The sequence below is a fragment of the Photinus pyralis genome, unplaced genomic scaffold (assembly GCF_008802855.1).
Source record: "Photinus pyralis isolate 1611_PpyrPB1 unplaced genomic scaffold, Ppyr1.3 Ppyr1.4_LG1, whole genome shotgun sequence".
NCBI classification, from domain to species: Eukaryota; Metazoa; Arthropoda; class Insecta; order Coleoptera; family Lampyridae; genus Photinus; species Photinus pyralis.
In genome coordinates this window covers 7687784-7707316 of record NW_022170249.1, presented here as the reverse complement: position 1 = coordinate 7707316, position 19533 = coordinate 7687784, and positions in this window count along the sequence as shown.

Genomic DNA, 19533 nt, shown 5'->3' with positions numbered 1-19533 from the left:
TTATTCGCTTTAGGGCGAATAGGTTCTTTTGGCAGAATATTTCGTAAGGCCACATGGATGTGAGCGATCGTCAAATCCCCAGACAAGCATATCATAAGAACCAGCCTCGTTGTTGCAGCTATGTATTGTAACGGGAGCCCGCTAGAGCGTTTAAATTTGGTCATTTTTGATAGGTAATTACTGGGTGTATTAGGACACATGGGCATGTTTTTAATTCAACGCTATTGGTTTTTCAAATTAAAGGTTAAGAGTTCAATGTATTTCGAGTTGCACGGTTGTAAGTATTGAGTGTTGTGAGTCAATAGCTAGTTTCTTTATAAATGCTCGCTTTATGGATTATAAGTGAACGGTTCCTGGTCGTCACCGTTTAATTACCTGGCAAAATTATTGGCGATAAAACAAAATGAATAGCTTTTACGTGACCAAACCATTCAGTAAGACTTTTGTTCATAATCACGTAGTGAGAACCGAAGAGATAGAAATTCTAAACCGCAGTGGTGTCTGCCTAGTGACTTTTAAAAGGAAAATATTATTCAGAGTGGACAAAGTTTACTGCCTGAACGAGTAAAGATTGCCGCTGTAACCAATGATCTCCATTTTGTAGGCGTATGTTGTATACATTGAGAAAGTTGGGATGAAATAGACAGAGGTTTTTTGAGGGCATTGAGCGCTAAGTCTTGAAGTCGTTAAAAACGGATAAAGTTTTCGCTATCTAAAGTGTTGAGATGCCTGATTTCAAATTTGAAACGACAAGAACCGTGTTGGAGTATACAGAGACACCGCTGGAAAATACGTTATATCTCGAAACAATGTAGTTACTGTCCCAACAGTAATTATTTCGATGTCTGCAACTTTTAAATGATTGATTGCTATATGAAAAAAATAGTGTCTATTCAGCTTTGCCAATTTTGCATTTTAGAGTTCATACGGGTTCATTGTGAAATGTTGCGTCATTTTGCTTCTGCATCAAGTTAGGATATTCCAATTTGTACTAATTTTGTCAATTTTTCGGTAAGGTTTGTGCAATTTACCATTTCAAAATGGTAAAATTACTTGTTGTAGGTAAATTATGTTGCCTTCAGCTGTTTATTGTAACTCGGGGTATGTGATCCTTGAATTTGGTTTTAATAATGTAATTGTTATTCTTATTTTGATTTGTTTGAGATTGACCAGTTATTAATTTCCAAATTCATTTAAGATTGATTAGCGACTTTAATTCTTTGTGTACGAATCTGCCTTTTTTTGAGTGTAATTAACATTTCGCCCGTACCTAGATGCCGAAGTGATAAAGATACTTCAGCGGCATTCGTCTCGAAATACAATTTTAGTCTAAGGTTACCGTATCTAGGACCTTTAGATACCTTCTGGGCTGGAGGCGGTCCGGCTACATACATTGCTGTATTTCATGTACTTTATGAAGAGACTTCGGAATGTTATTCACAAATGGGAAAGAATTGGAGTGGCTTTTAAATCTACTTGGTTAGGCCATTCTGTAGCTTATCAAATGTTGCATTAAATTAAAGTCAGATTTAATTTATTCAAATTCAAGATTTACTTCCTCGCATTGATAATTTTTGTATATTGTAGATGTGATGTAAAATGTGTTTAGCGTTCTCTTGCTCCAGATTTTTTCCCATTTTTAACCTCTGTAAACAGTGATTCGGAATTTTCTTCAGCGCGGTTCTTTTGTCCGATGTGTTCTAGGATGAATTCTCCGGATCATATAGGATACTTTCCTTGGATTGAGGATTATTCGTAAAAGGGTTCTGTCTGAAAGAAGTCTTCCTCATTCGCCCTTCCTTCACGTTAAAGACGCGCTTATGTACAGCACGTTTAATTTTGAAGAAAAACGAATTACGCATCATGTAATTGAATTGTGTGTAAGTACACAAAAGAAGGTAAATAATTACACATTGTTACATCAATCTGCATTAGTTTTCTTAAAAGTAAAGTGCTTATATTACTTTACAAAGTAGGTACCATAGTAGGGTATTGGTAACGCTTCCTTTTGCATCACGAAACCTTCACCTACATCCTTTACTGAATGGACGTAATATAAGCAAGCCATGCAACATGAAGGAGCACTGACAACTGTAATTGAAATTCATCATCGTTAATTACATACGCACAGTAATTTAGATAAGAAGACATTGATTGGTCTGTTTCAAATTTGATTCATTTATTACGTCATGCAGAATATCAATTGTTTTTGCTAGCGATCAAGAATTATTAGTAGGTATTTGTTAAATGCTACTTAAAATTCAAACACTTTCTATTGTTTGAGATGGATGTTCAGATAAGATATGTCTGCCACATTCTTATGTTACGTTACTTCGTATTTACTACTTATATGACTTACCTTACCTTGAATAAAACGCATCCATGGTAATGCAGGAATTATTCCCACTCTGTCCACTACATTTGGCAGTGCTGACATCAATGGACCGTATCTTCTTGCCATAGTCTGTCTAAAATTGACGCCAAGTAATAAATTTACTTGTTAGACAGAGACAGAGAAGCACTTCCATACAAAAATACTATTTCTATTATTTCACGAATTTATTATTTATTACTTCGCGTCAATTTTAAACAGACTATAATACCGAAAGCCGTTTCGTTAGAATGGAGAGGAACCAATTTGAACTCTCAAGTGTATTATTACAATGTTACCTCCAATCCTCTGTGCCCTACCACCCCTCCTCGAAATTTCAAAATTGCATTATTTGTAATGCATTCGAAATCAATAGATGAGGGGTGGGGGGTTTAGGGATTGGTTTTATCTATGGTGGTTTTACTGCTCCTGGACCCATTATCAGGAGGTTTTATCCTTCATGGTACTCTAATGAAAGGTCGCAACGAAAGGAATTAATCTCTACCAACCACTTCTCGATCTCGTTGGAATCTCTGGAAGTGATATATATCAATTGGTCAAAACGGAACTGTGAAAGTTTGGAAGTGGGATGGTTGGACGAGATACCTCTACTGGCTCTACTCTACTGTTGTATTAATTACCCATTCCTTTTTAATTCTTTTATTTACTTTTTTTAAGTTAGTACGAGTATGAACAACATCAAAAGCAAATCATTCTTTTGTAGGGCCATACCATATGTTTTATTAATTTTTGTTCTTGAAAATCACAAATAAAATTTTAAAATAGGATTTACGTAGGCAATATATTGTTATGTAAACTATAGGGGGTGCCCTTTCTCTAGGTTGAAACAATGCCGAAGATGAAAGCGAGCCACCGAGAAAAATACTGTTGTTTACGTAACTTCGGTTTAACTATTCGAAATAGCAGTCGGGACATCCTGTATATAAAATCACTGAAGCTGTTTCATAGGATCTGGGAAATTTTATTTCAAATGGACACAGGAATAGAAAAAGTTGTTGAATTGTCATTTTAACGTTAGTTATTTATTGTAAAGTTAGTCAGTATTAATTTGCTTCGGTTTTTTGTTTAAAATGCATAAATAAGGGAGCATGTAATCGAAATTTAATCGTAATGTTGAAAGTTTAATTTGGTCAGGTGTTTAGTCAAAAGGTCTTATCGAACAAAAATTACTTGGTTCTGTGATAAACAATACCACGTGCGAGATAAGCAACGCATGTGGTTATCAACTCAGCCGATGGAGCGACGTTTCGAGTATCGGCGGGGAACAACGATATGGAATTTATGAATGGAGGTGGTTTTGAAGTTGAGAAGACAAATGTCAAATTTCTCAAAGTATCGTATAATCAAATTTTACCACCCGATCAACCATTACAATAATTTGTTAACCTCATCAAAGCAGTTATGGATTGCCAAAGTTACCTACGTGTTAAATAAATATGAGTTCTAAAAGCTGTCAGATGCGTACAGTGTTGATAATAATTATTTGGTCAATCATCTTTCGTCTTTAAATATCGAATAAACAACACTAACAACTAACAATCTAATTATTCAATACTGCATCAACTTTTTTTGTTAAATGTCGAAATATTGGATTAACAGTGTTTTTTTAATTCTTTATTTAAGGATGAAAGGATTACCTCTGGTCGACTAGAGATTAATTTTAATTAAAAAAAATACCCCCGACCAACTTGATTAGGTAAAGAGTAATAATAATTAACTTCACTGGTATTCTTTGTTCAATCATCTTTTAGATCGTTGAAAGGAGTCACCTTCGTTAATAACGGGCGATCAAAAATGAGTTGCTGTCGAGTCGCCTTTGGAAGTTCAAAGGCGACTCGACAGCAACTCATTTTTGATCGCATAGTAGCTATAATCAAACTGAGTAACTTTCACATTAACGCACAAGTACAAATTTTAACATTTAACTCGTTTACCATAACGACTTTGCTGAAGACGACCCCACAAAATCTTGCCTATACCTTCATGTGGCGATATCCTATTATTTCGCAGAACTATAATTAATGTAGGTACATACTTCGAGTCGACTACAATATTGATTAAAACAATAATTAATCTTACACATTAAGTAATTGGTCCTTAGAACCGGATCCGGGTTTTTTTGTTAACCAGAACTGATTTTTTATATAGGTAATTATAATGATGACTATCTAGAAACCACGGGAAGGGCAGATTTGAGGTCTTATATAAACTAAGCAGTGTAAGTAATAAATTCGGATTCTCTATCAAAAAATATGAATCTATTTTTTTAAATGTCAGATAGTTCTGTGTAGCCGCGAATTATAAAGACAAAGAACATTTTAAATGCGATGCTAATTCAAATACCTCGACAATTATACTGGTACGCTTAAATGTACAAATTCACAGCAAAAAATTATATTTGCATTAAGACCACCAAAGACAATAACATGATTCTAAAAGCGTAGCATCGCGATTATATCATCTGAGAATGTTCTTTAACGGAATAACAAATTACCCTCAATTGTTTATTAAATTGTTTGAAAAGTAAGGTATCGTGATTTTTATTTGCAGGATTAGTTGTGAATTACACTCAAGTATGAAACAAAAACGGTTAACGGTGAATTGACGGTACTGCACGGAAAGTGTATACCTTTTTTTTATGTTAAGGAAGAAGAATTCATTTTGTTACATCCGGTATAAAGAACTAGGACCGTCGCCGCCTAGTACCACCATAATGCAATGTGCAAAAATTTGTAGGTAAATAGCTGTGTACATGTTTTTCGATATGAAGATCATTTTAGTACCTACGCATTGAATCAGAATCTATCTATATAAATAAAAATGAATGTTTGTATGTCCCTTATGCCTGCCTAAACCGTTCATCCGATTGCGACGAAACTTTGGGTAATGATTGGACATATTTCAAGGTTTTTGTGTAAGTAAATAAAATTGTATTCGTCCTGTCTCTTATGATGCCTCTGCCAGCTGCCTAAACCGTTTATCCATCCGATTGCGACTAAACTTTGGGGGTTAGACGTACGTCCCTAAACTGTTCATCCGATTGCAGGACGAATGACTGCGAAAGTCAATACCTACATCTGCAGCTGATTTAATCTTTAATCTTTAAATGTTCTAGCTATCATAGTATATAGTTTAAAAACATGTTCATAAATTCTATTTATAAAAAGGGCAAGGTTTGCCGTGACTACAAAATTCATTCCAACCTGTGCCTCTGAGGACGACCCAACATACAATTAAGCATAAGGGGATTAAATTTACCAAAGGTTTAAGAAGTAGGTAATTTAACATTTACCATAAACTACAGTAGGTTCGACGAGGTACTCATTGGTACGGACTTTCTCTCGCTTGGAAAGAGTATCTAAGATAAGGATGTCTACCATGGAGATCGAAACCATAGAAGATACGATGATGGTCAAATTCGAGAAAAGATGCGCAATTAAACCATTATTATCGTGCTTTAGAGAAAACAAAAAAATTCCGATTAATTCCGAAGATATGACAGAAAAACCGAAACTTGCCAATTTTATGTTTATTTTTTGCTGATGTATTTGAACAGATACAACAAGAAAGACAAAAGACACTTTCTCATTGCCACTTATTTTTTAACTCCAGCTACAAGACAGCGCCCGCACACAACTTGCGAGCATACCTACGGAATTAATTCCTGGAGAATAGAAAAAATGTTAGATACGTATACTTGCACCAACAATTTCCAACTTTTGTTTTTATTTGTGTGACGTACATAGTTGTATTCGTAATAGAGTGTGTACTTATTCCACGGACCATATAAAAAAGTATAGTTTGTGATAATTTCTCCGAAACAAAATGTTGTATTAATTATTTCCAACGGTGCTCAAAAAGGGGCAATGAGTAAGTATTTTTTGGGAACGAGAAAACGGCAGTTCTAGGTTCTAATGTAAACCCGAGTGTCTTCAAAAAGTTGATGATCGAGTCCATTACTCCACAGAATTCCTTCCGCTTTTGAGGTTTCGACTAGAACCAGCAGGATTATATTGTACCAGTAGAAAGGTCAAATTACCGCAACTTACAACGCCACTTGAACCACTGAATTCATTACTTTACTTTCAAGGCAAAACCCTCTATCGAAGCATTTCTTGCAGAATATGCAAAAGATATAAACTGGTGTGTATTCCAAATGACATCATTTTTTGGTGCAAATATAATTCGGGAAAGGGGTTTCAGGTCTTATTTTTCTGTAACCAACACCATACACATCCATCCCAACATGTAACTACGAATACGAAAATTATATATGTTACCGGCAAACTGTAAAATTCGGCATTGTGCAAAATCCCTAGGCATTTTGCGAAATGAAATGACCAATGCAGCAGGCAAAGTGAGGAAGTGCTCGGTTAAATGCCTTTCCACATTTTCCACAGATTGCGCGTACAAGAGTGACAAACGTAAAACTATCACGTTAGTACCTTCTCCCATTTGATATATTAAATTCTCCACAGTAAATCCAAAGCGTGACTCAACAGAAAACCAATAGAAGGAATGCAGTCTAAACGTGAGCGCAATATTTAGCGAGCATTTCAATAAAATCGCAATCGTCGCGTCGTTTACCATCCAATGGCAACGTAGGTACACCCGTGCGAAGCCGGGTCGGGCAGCTAGTTGGTAATAAAAATAGGAGGCCATGACGTTATTATGAGCATCACTTTTAATTCTGGACAACTTTCCTCATTTAGTTGTATTCCTAGAGATTATAGTATGTAAATATTATATTTTTTGGCCTGCCCTGTATATACCTAATGTTTGACTTGAAGCTATTTCAATTGCATATAACATGCATCCACTTGTGACGTATTTAGATTTTGACATGACAACTAATACAAAAATTTCCATTTATTGCACTCTTAATGGACCACATAGGTAGTACACTACTTTAATAATAATAGAAAACATTACCAAAAGTTCCAAATTGTTGCACATGAGCTACAATCTGCTGAAAGTCTGACCTCCCTAGGTAACCTAGCAAAAATGTAGGCAAGCACCACGCTACACAATTCTCGAAAATTCTTTTATAGGTACCTACCTACTGTACGTGGTTCAGTATAAGAGCATGTCTTTTTCTTCGAATGGGCTAAATAGAGATGAAAATATAATAGCATACTTTGTTTACAACTCACAGGCCACCAGTTTTGCAGTGAGCGGTTACCTGCGATGATTGGCGTGACTGTTTTTATACTAGAATACTTCTAAAAGATTAATTTTTGTATTTATGTAGGCACTTGGAAATTAATGAGACATAAGTGGTACCGCACTTGCACGATTGGCGGACCTTCCACACGTATATTACTAATATTTAATATGCATATTAAATTTTAGTTCTACTAAAACATCTCGCCCAAATCAGTGTCCCTTTGTGAGTACCTACTCACTGTCGAAAATTCATTCTCCACTTATTGGCATTCAAACTTCAGACCCCAACAACGGGTGCGTCATCTTTTTTTTCAAGTTTAGTATGGTAGAGCAATTACGTTATTTCCATTTTTAGCGCATTTCCACAAAAAAAAATGCGCTATTGTGGCCACTTTGTCCGTCCGGCTTAGCGCATTTCCACAAAAATAAAAAAAAATGCGCTATTGTGGCCACTTTGTCCGTCCGTCCGGCTGTCCGTCCGTCCGTCCGCTCGTTTTGCGACGCTACTAGTTCTTTATCTTAAGAGCTATTGTTCTACTTTTTTCGCTATTTGGTTCGTTATGGTGTCGAGTCTTGTACCAAGGAAGGAATTTTTTCTGTACCGCTTACAAAAAAAGTTATTGTAAAAAAAACAAAAAAACCGTTTTTTACATGTTCCATAATTTTACACTTTTGCCGTTTATTAACGATCCTAGAGATCGTTTATAATTTTGCATTGCTATCTGTCGTCTGCCTGTTGGTCTGTCCGTCTGTTCCTTTGTCTGTCTGTCCATCTATCTGTCCGTGTGAACGATAACTTTGTTTAGAAATGTTCGATCGCTTTTACATCTCCGTTAGTTATGAACTGAATTGCATTAAATTCAATATGGGCATAGCTTTAGCCATATAATACGCAATATCAATCGAATCGATTCAAAATTCACAGTGCCCTTTTCACATCTCGACCATTTATAAACCGAATTGCAAACTTTTTTACTTATAAAAGTATTTGAATGAAATTTGATACATAGGCACTTGAAATAAAGGAAAATCAAACGCCAATTTCAAAATTTGGTTTTGCGCATGCGCAGTGCCAACTGTTTTATTTATGGAAGAATTTAAATGAAATGTGATACATAGGCACGTGGAATAAAGGAAAATCAAACGCCAGTTTCAAATTTGGTTTTGCGCATGCGCAGTGCCAACATTTTTATTTATGGAAGAATTTAAATGAAATATGATACATAGACACTTGGAATAAAGGAAAATCTAGCGCCAGTTTCAAAATTTTATTTTGCGCATGCGCAGTGCCAACTTTTTTATCTATGGAAGCATTTAACTGAAATTTGATACTTAGGCGCTTGGAACAAAGGAAAATCTAACATTAGTTTCAAAATTTAGATTTGCGCATGCGCAGTTCCAACTTTCTTATTTAGAAAAGCATTGAAATGAAATTCTTCTCATAAACTGAAATTGAAGTAGCACGTCAAAAATGGATTGCCCATGTGCAACGCTATCTTTCATATTTGTGGCCGGATTTTTACGATTTTAATAGAAGTTGCATCTTACAATAATGGGAAATGAATGCAAGTGGAAATGCGCTTTATGTAAATCGTTTACGATTACTTTTTAACTTGTTAAACATGAATATATTATTTTTTTCTACGACGTCCCTGAAAATGAAATCATAACGTATAATTTACAGGCCCCATTACCTACACCCCTGCTTAATGAAAAAAATTAGAGTCGAACATGTACGTTCGGAAGTGATAATTATCTACAATTGTCAAAATTGTCAACAGACGCCTAATTAAAGAACTAATATTTCTTATCTGGTCACACATTTTGCGTGTGTCTTGTTACTTGTGATAGTATTCGATCCTTTAACGTTTCTTGCTCAAGGAGTCTCTTTGTTACGCAGAGATTATGCATGAGTAGATGGAAAAGGTGTCCACGAGTTGATAAACCCACTTCTTCATCTAACCGGCAGTTATTCTAAAGTAGTCGATGCAACGGTGAACAGGTTGTATGTAATTTTTTATGGAACCCAAGAACAAGCGGAGCTCCGATACATCTTGCTGTGACCCTTTAAGTTCGGGCCATATACAACACCTCAAACCTAAACTTGCTATTTAATGAAATTTCTCACAGAAGACATCCGCACCTCGGCACAACACAAATAATTTAATTCTTCACTTTAAATTCCTGATTCCAAGCAAACCATGGTCAAGATCAAACTCCTTCAACTCTAAAAAGATCACTTACGAAAATTAATAGTAATTGAGCATGTGAGATCTCTCTGAATCGTTAAAGGGATCGAATAAACACACGACTTGCATGATTTTACATAAACAAAATTTATTATGCAACCACAAATGAAATTAATTATAAAATCCTATTTAACAAAATTGGACTACAGCGTTCGAATAAACAAACCACGCATACACGTTTGATTACAAATTAAATAAATATACAGAAATCCTAAAATTACTTACAGTTTCCGAGTTACAAAATCCCAATAACATCCGGGCACACAAAAGCACTAGTTACTAAAGGACAGAATGCCCTTAACTGTGTAATGTTCCTAGGGGGGGTCTATCAAGCTGACACTGAAACGTTGACTTACTCTATACTTACGGTTGGCAACTCTGGCAAAAACTACAAGCAGAGCTACCTACCTTTCAAGTCGAAACGAAGGTAGTTTCGCGGCACTTTTGAATTTGGATGACAGTCGGCTCGATATGGGTGGCACGAATGGACTCCTACGTTGTGTAATCGGTTCTTTTATGTGTTGGGACGTGAGACATAATCGGGAAGGGAATTAAATAAAAGACAGAACTTTTGTGCGTAAGAAATGACAAGATCAAATAAATATATTAACGCACACACAAGACCATGCCAGGGAAACCTTCTACGGGACTAAAACCCTGGCACAGGCCACAAAAATACATGAAATAAATCACCTACAGCAATAAAAGGCAAGAGAAAATACACATAAATAAAACATCGCAAATGGTATGATAAAAATCAGATAATCAAATCAAATGCAATTAAACAAGTTCATAAAATCAAAATTCACAAGACATCATAAATGCAGTGGAAAACATGATAAATCAATTCAGTACAAAAACACATCAAAATACCTGTACGATCAATAGAGATAATACAACTCATCAAATAAACAAATTGCATGTACATAGGAAACATGTAAATGGTGTGGCTCTACTCCATCCTTCAGTTAACATAATTTAATTTACCACGAAAAGTACATGTGAGAATGCCATTGGTCAATAGCGAGTATTCATGTGAAAATCGATTATCGCTCCAACAGAACATATTTTAAATAGAGGAAATGTTACTGAGAGGGCCCCATCTCATATTGCGAGACACAGAAATGCAGCCTGCATGAGCCGAGCAGGTAACAGATACAGCGAAAGATCTAACTGCATTAGGTACCTACTCCACGGAGACAGAATAACCCACTCGCACACGCAAACATCGAAACATCAAATAAAAGAGCCCCCCTTTCGTATAGCTAACGCACAGAAATGCAGCGCGCCACGAATCAGCAAGTAACAGATACAGCGAACCATCAAACTGTATTAGGTACTTCCCTCACGGAATAGTTACGGGTCAATCGAACAGAGCAACATCACACCGATAATCAACTCCTCATGAATAACAGAAGTAAATACTTAATTAAACAAAATAATGGCATAATCATCTGTACAGTATTACAAACATGATTCATCTAACGGTACTCACTCAAACAAAGGCATGGAGTACGCCATGATTCAGATATCGTAGTTTATGCAAAATCAGCAAAATGTAAATATCAAATTGTGGCAAGAAATTCAATGATTAAATAGCTAGTACAAGAAAGAATAAAATGGTTACTACCTGTAAATACACCTTCAAAACACCATCACCAAAAATAATCAAGAATAATAAAAAAAAACGGGAAAGCGTGTGCCTTCCGTCGACCTCGTCGCCATCTTCTTCCCCATTCTCCCCTAGCTTCGTTACGAAAATCCCCTAGTATTCGGCATCTGCGCAAAACGGTCGTTGGTTATATACAGAGCATATTATATTTTTGTTTCAGCTGTAAACGTGTGTTGCCTAACCATCAGGGTGGATTATCACAACTGACATGTCACGCACAAAAACTTGGTCTTCTTAATTAAATTCCCCAAACAGGATGTGGAGACGTTGATTGTGATATCTGACTGAACGCAAAAATACGCGACTGATTCGAACGGCTGTCCGTTTAACGTGGACGATAACTTCAATGTTTAGAAAAGTGGTATCTCAGCACGTACTGAAATCATTTCGAAAAAATAACTCATTTTCTTAAAGCGACGAAAGGCAACTAACTTAGCCATCAACTTAAACGCGGACACGCGAGTCTTCTTAAACTTCGAAACGACAAAAAAGTAATTTGACCTTGCAATCGACAGACGGCTCTTCAAAGGACCGCAACTCGGTCTCGAACTTGTTTATTCGTAAATAATCCCACGAAATTGTTTAACATGTGTTGTTGTGAGCATTTGATTAATAAAAAAACCACTCGGATATCTCTCCTGGACCTAAAACCTCATCGTCCCAAACCGACATTGTTTACACATCAATATCTTAGGTAGGTGACGCTCTCTTTGAGAAGCTCGCACTTTGATTTTTCGGTTTTTATTCCGACCGCGGCGCCCTGAAAACTTAACAAAAATTGCTACAAGCGTTGTCCATGTTCTAATGTGGGAGCTATATCGTCAAGGTAGCAGACAGTATCCTCAATCCCCGAAAGAAGTTGGTCCATTATTCTCCGAAATAACGCTGCAGCTTCACGACATTTTGAATTTTGAATACGCGAAAAACAGAAGGAGAATATGTACCTAGACTTGTAAACGATTAATGGCAAGTGTTTCTAAATACCTAGTTACAACATCCATTTGGACATACATAATAATATGAAAATTGAAATGCAATGTAAAGGGTGCACAAATCGCCGCAGCACTAATCAAAGCATGCGGTGCGGTCAGGGTTCGCAAGGGACGTCACTACACGCGCCAAAAAATTCCGTGATTACATAGCATTCTTGGGACAGTTTAGTTTTTCTTGCACTCTGAGAGTACAGCGATCCGGATTGGGTTTTAAAGAAAAAAACTTGACTTAATTATTAAGTGTCATATAGAAAAAGGCAATTAATTAATAAAAAATAGGAAGGTCTGGGAAGTTTTTGAAGGCATTCGGTCTAAGACTACCAGAAGGGAACAACATTAGGATTCCGTAAAGAATTTCGTTTCGAGTTTGCCACAGCGAAAGTTCATATTTTTCCGGCCATTGATTTGAAACATTGACGTTCCGAAAATCTTACAACTAAGAAAGTGTGAAAATAATTGGAAGAAAAGAGACATCTCCGGTCAAGATTTAGCCGAACGAATATTTTCCGTTAAAAGTGTTATCTGGCAAATTGCGAATAAAGAAAGAAAGGGATTTCTAAACTAAATTTGTGTGTTTATCTGTGGAAATATATAAAGGCAACTATTACGGTAATACAAAATACGTTTTGAACCTTTAAAAAGCAGTTAACATTATTGCTCGCTTTCAGTCCGTTTCAGCATTAAAAGTTAGGTATCTCAAACCTTCGCCAATCAAGTCCAAGCCCAATTTGTAAATAAATTGCTCTAAACTGAATTCCTGGATGTACATTAAACAATCTAATTACATCGTAAATGTCTATTCGTTATTACATCAACTTGAAAATGCCTTACTTACTCTTTTTCCTTGGTTACGTAACTTTACGACCAAGTAACCTAATAACGCACTCTCTTGAACAAATTGCAAGGCAAAAAACGATACTGATGACTTTTTCGAACTTAAACTAAACGCTGTCGTTCGCGATTTTTTTCGAATAAAACTGTTAAAACCTTATTATTCCATTATTTTCACACATTCGTGACCAATACATTTCGAGGGCAGTTTTTTAACATGCGATTCGTTGCACCATTGCATAGGAAAATGTTTCACGTTTCGGTGTTTTGTAGTCGCATAACGGATTTGTGGAATTCAGATATTAGTTGCGAGATAAATTTACTTATGTTAACGTTTATCTACAGTTGTATTTTTGATTGATATATTTAGTCAAGCAAATCCAATGAACGGTACCTATATATTCATCTGTAGCAATGCGACATTCCGATAAAAATAGTAAACCATATCCCGCACGTACCTATCCGCTATCTATCGATACCTAGGTAATAGATTTCCATTACATTATCTATTTTCTATACCTACTTATTATTTTTAAATTGATTAATCTTGGTAAAAAAGATGACTAACGCAAGATGAAAGTTTCTTGATTCACATCAAGTTCGCATTAAACAACAAATTTAAAGGTATCATTTTCTGATACCGTTTGAATATTTCTACAATGCATTTTACAGGCATTTCCCAGTTTTAATGTGCATTAAAAAACCATTACGACATACGCGCTACTTTGAAAAAAAAGGCTTTACTTTATTTGACACACGCAAAATCCGTTAGAATTTTTAGATTTGTTGCAGAACTGAAAGGTAGGTACCTATTATTATAATGGATGATTGACGTTATTTCCATTTCGGATTTAGATACAAAGAGAAAAGATCATCATAATTTGAGCTGAATACATTTAGATCTGCTACCTACTTATGCTATTTTCTTTTTGAACCTGTACTGTGTACTAGATTCAGTTTTGATAAAATTTTTGCAATTGATTTGGCCACCATGCGGCTCAGGCACATCAACTATGCATGTTCGTAACTTAGACCTTTGAATAGAACTTATATTCAACAAAGCAAAGGTATGAATAGACCTGAAAGACACCGTTTTTATGATAATAATCAATTATGTGTTTAGTTATGTGTTCCTTACATCTTTACGCTTCACATTCAATTTGCTTCATTATCGGATTACCAATTCATTTATTTTTTTGTTACAAGATACCGAGTGATCCAAAATGACTGCAGACAGTTTGAATTTGGCGCTTAAAGTGTTGGTGCTTTTTTAAGACTCTCCCACTACTTTTAAATAAATGACATCTGGCGTGTTCAAACCGTCCGCAATACTTTTGGATCACTCGGCATAGTTAAAAGTTGCTACTGACACATCAAAGCAATATGAAACTGTGACCTTCACTATTTAACATGATGATTTATCTTTATATTTTAGCGAATTTCTATGAGAAATACAGTTTGCTTGCTTCCTTGTATATACAAAAATTAAAGAAAACAACAGATACACTAGCGTTGTACAGTCAAATGACGCAACACGAACACAGCAGAACTAGAAGAGTAATCAAAATTCCCATTCTTCACCATAAATAAAACGCCTTTTATTTATGATCTTCACTTGCCGTCATTAAATTATGATTCCTTAGCGGCGAACACCATTTCAGCATCGTTAATTGCAAGTGAATTCTTGTAAATAGTGTCGAGTTCATAAGAATGTTGTATGAATTATTGAAAGGGAATATAATTTTGAAAGAGAATAAATGTCATATTTAGAAAAGTAGGTATCGTGTAATTTGTTAATTGCAGCAACATGGAAAATCTAAAGAAGAAAATGCGTGATAGGACACCTATGACATAACATACAGTGAGTTTTTTTTAAATGCGAACATAGGAGTTTACATGCAGTGTAATTTCCCTATGTTCGATTTTGAAAAAAACACATCAATCTATGAGGTGTGTGCGGTTCACATTCCCAAATCGCGCAACTTGTGTGACTATGAACAGCAACTCTATAGTCTTTATGATCAAGAGCACTCGGTAAGATTTTTTTAAAGAAGCCATGTGAGGCCATAGCAACTTTAGGATACATTTTTCTTAAACTTACGATAACTTGAACTTACAGGCCACGCACTGACACCACAACTCATTGTGAACCAACCTTCAATTATTTGTAGGTCATGTGCACCTGGTATTCTACTAATTTGATCTATTCAATACATAAATGAAGAAAATAAGAAAATAAATACCGAAAACAATTACGGTAAATGTTCGAAGTGTCCTCCTTGACATTCTAAGCAATAACCTAACCGATTTCGTAATTAAATTGGACGGCGGTATTTTTAAAAATTTGACAGCTGTCAATTGTACCTACTACTCATTTGAACTACTCAATAGATTGATGCGTTTTTTTAAAAATCGAACATAGGGAAATTACATTAGCATGCCAACTCCTATGTTCGCATTTGAAAAAAATTCACTGTATAAATAGTGACTATATAAAGTTGGTTTTAGGTAAGATCTGTTCTAAACGCATCAAATAGCATCGTTCTAAACTATGGCTGGAGACATTCAAAAAATATAGATAGTATTACGGCATATTATTACTAATACAGGAGCGGTCCTAGAAGGGGACCTTGGGGAACTCCTTGTTTTAAATTAGCCAAATTGAATTGCCAATTTTCACTGCTTGCGTCCTATTAAAGAGGTAGGATTATATCAGTTTCTGCAGCAAGACGTTGTGATTAACACAATCGTTTGCGTTTGCCTTGCTCAGATCACAAAAAGCTGTAACAGCATATTTGATTTGCTTGTAACACATAAGGTTATTGACAAATTGAAATCAGTGGGTTTGTTGTCGCTTTACAACGATTCTGAAGATATGAGGATTCTGAAGATTCTAATGTTTCTTAAGGATTCTAAGGGTTCTGATGATTCCAACGATTCTTAAGGATTGTAAGGATTCTAACGATCCTAAAGATTCGAAGGGTTCTAAGAATTCTAACGGCTTTATGTGTTCGAAGGGTTCTTAGGAGTCTCGGTATTCTAATTATTCTCAGGATTCTAAACTGAGGGTTCTAAGGATTATAATGGTTCTATAAGGTTTCAAAAGATTATAAGGATTCTGATTCTAAGGGTTCCAATGACTCTTATGGATTCTAAGGTTGCTAGGGTCTCTAAGGATTGTGGGGTTCTAAGTAGTCTCTGAATTCTGAGGACTCTAATGATTTTTAAGGATTCTGTGGCGTCTGAGGATTCCACGGATTCTCAGGGTTCTGTGTATTATAATGATTCTTAAGGATTTTGAGCGTTCTGAGGATTTTAATGATTCTTAAGGATTGTATGGGTTTTCTAAGGATTGTGAGGATTTGAACGACTCTAAATAAGATTCTAAGGGTTCTAATGGTTCTAATGGCCGTTTGCACCGACAAATTTAAGTGGAACTTAGCTTAAGCGTAGCTTAAAATCCATGGTAACGATTATTGAGACAATGGTTGCCATGGATTTTAAGCTACGCTTAAGCTAAGCGCCGCTTAATTTTTGTCGGTGTAAACGGCCATAAGTATTATAAGGGTTCGAATGATTCGGAGGATTCTAATGATTCCTAAGGATTCTAAAGCTGTTAAGGATTCAAGGGATTCTAAGGACTCTAAGGGTCTTTAGTGTTCGAAGGATTCTAAGGAGACTAGGGTTCGAACGTTGCTAAAGGTTCTAAGGATATTCTAAGAATTCTAAGGGTTCTAATGATTCTAGAATTCCAAGGTTCTATAAGGATTCTAATGGTTGTAAGGTTCTAATGATTCTTAAGAACTCTAAGGATTGTAAGGATGCTAGGGGTTCTAACAGTTATAGGAATTCTAAGAGTTCTAAAGAGTCTAAGGATCTTGAGGTCTTTCAGGGTGTGATTTTGCTTTTTTAAAAATGCTTTCAAAAAATCACGACAACCGCGTTGTTAAAATCTGCCTGTTTTAACTCGTAGCTGGTTGCGCAGTAACTTTTTGGTGTCACAAAGTGTCGACGTGAAGTGAAATGACTGCTTTGTTGTATCTACACGGCGCGGCGTGGCGATATGACATATAATCTTTGATCCAACCACAAAACACATAGGGATCCAACCTAATTTTCGTTTTCCACTTGCATTCATTTCCCATTTGTAAGATGCAACTTCCATTAAAATCGTAAAATCCGACCACAAATATGAAAGATAGCGTTGCATAGGTGCAATCCATTTTTGACGTGCAACCCTAAATTTTGAAACTAACCTTAGATTTTCATTTGTTCCACGTCACAAGTGGCTATGTATCAGATTTGATTTACATACTTATATAAATAAAAAAGTTTTCGTACTTCCGGGACTAAAGTAACAACTTCACTCCATTATGACAAGTACTGAAGTGTCACTTTTTGTCCCGCCGGGATTAAATTTAGACGAAAATCCCGGAAGGATGAAATTACTAACAAGGCAATTTCAGTAGGTTGTTCCACATTTTGTATGCGGCACTACTTCTTAAACGCATCGTACTGCTGCTCATATAGTTTTTTGGATTTCGGTGGTATCAATTCTTTTACTCACAATCGATCATTTAAGGTAAAGTATATAATTCAACAAGGTGTTACTTTAACTGTCAATAATAGTGACACCGCCAATGTAACCATTAATGTTTACGACAATAGCAAATAGTTTCGTTCTTCTTCGTAATTTGCTATTGTTGTAAACATTAATGGTTACATTGGCGGTGTCACTATTAGTATAAGTTTCATATAAGGATAATATGAATAGCATTTGCAGGTAAGGAAAGTGACAGATGCTAGCCGGGAAAGTGACAGATGCTAGCCGGGAAAGTGACAGCTAGCCGGGAAAGTAAAAAGGTGAGTAATGAGTCGCTTCGCAACCGCTATGAAGGTTAGGAATTCAGATAATACTAACCGATTGTGAGTAAAATAGTATACAAACCTCGCTGGTCAGTGGTTCATAACCAACGCCTCGCGCTTATACCTCACCTCCGCGCTTCGCGCGTCGGTGAGGTACCTTAAGCCCTCGGGGTAGGTAATGAACCACCTCCCAGCTCGGTATGTAATCTACTATACCTACTTTGGCCGCTTTTTATCAATATCAAATACACCTTTGTCACCCATCACCAAAATTATGACACTAGCAATGACAGTTTCCAAATTATTTTTGTTACCATGGCATAGGGATTGTCATACCAACGCAACTCCATACATATTAAGTGTTCCAGTTTTGGAAGTACGAAAAATATCGTATATACCTTGCGACTGAAGTAGTGGTCTTAATCCCTCAGGTAAATTACTTTACTTTACCTTCGGGATTAAAAGTACTACTTCAGTCCCGCGGTATATAATATACTATTGCAATTCGGTTTATAAATGGTCGAATTGCGAAAAGAGCACAGTGAATTTTGAATCGATCCGACTCATACTTTTGGCATTGCGTATTATGTGGCTAAAGCTATGCTCATATTGAATTTCATGTAGAGCGATCGAGCTTTTCTAAACAAAATTATCGTTCACACAGACAAATAGATGGGCAGAGAGACAAAGGAACAGACGGACAGGCCAACATACAGACGACAGATAGCAATACAAAATTATAAACGATCTCTAGAATCGTTAATAAACGGCAAAAGTGGAAAATTATGGAACATGTAAAAAAACGGTTTTTTTGGGTTTTTTTTACAACTTTTTTAGCAATAAACGCAGAAAAAATTCCTTCCTTGGTGCAAGCCTCGACACCATAACGAACCAAATAGCGTAGAACAATAGCTCTTAAGATAAAGAACTATCGTCTCAACGGATGGACGGACGGACAAAGTGGCCACAATAGCGTATTTTTTTTATTCTTGTGAAAATGCGCTAAAAAAAGAGGTAATCGGCATTGGTACCGTTCAGTTGTGACGAGTCTGTGGCGTGCTTTCGTTTCTGACGGAAAGCTCGTACCGTGATATGTGTTTCAATGCACGTTGTCTTAGTATATGGACGTTATATCGTTATTTCGCAGGCGTCAATGGGTTCCGTCATAACATCAGTTTGAAGGTAGTGGGCCCCCGCCCAATATTTTTCACGGTAGAGCGAAAAATTACAATGGATTTCTTTTGGTTGGCCTTTATTTCATTCCGTAAAATCCAATATGACATCCATAAGAAGTAAGAAAGTAGTAGCCTGTAGCTTTTACATCTATAGTAAGTAGTGTATTATGGAAATGCTGATAACGGATTC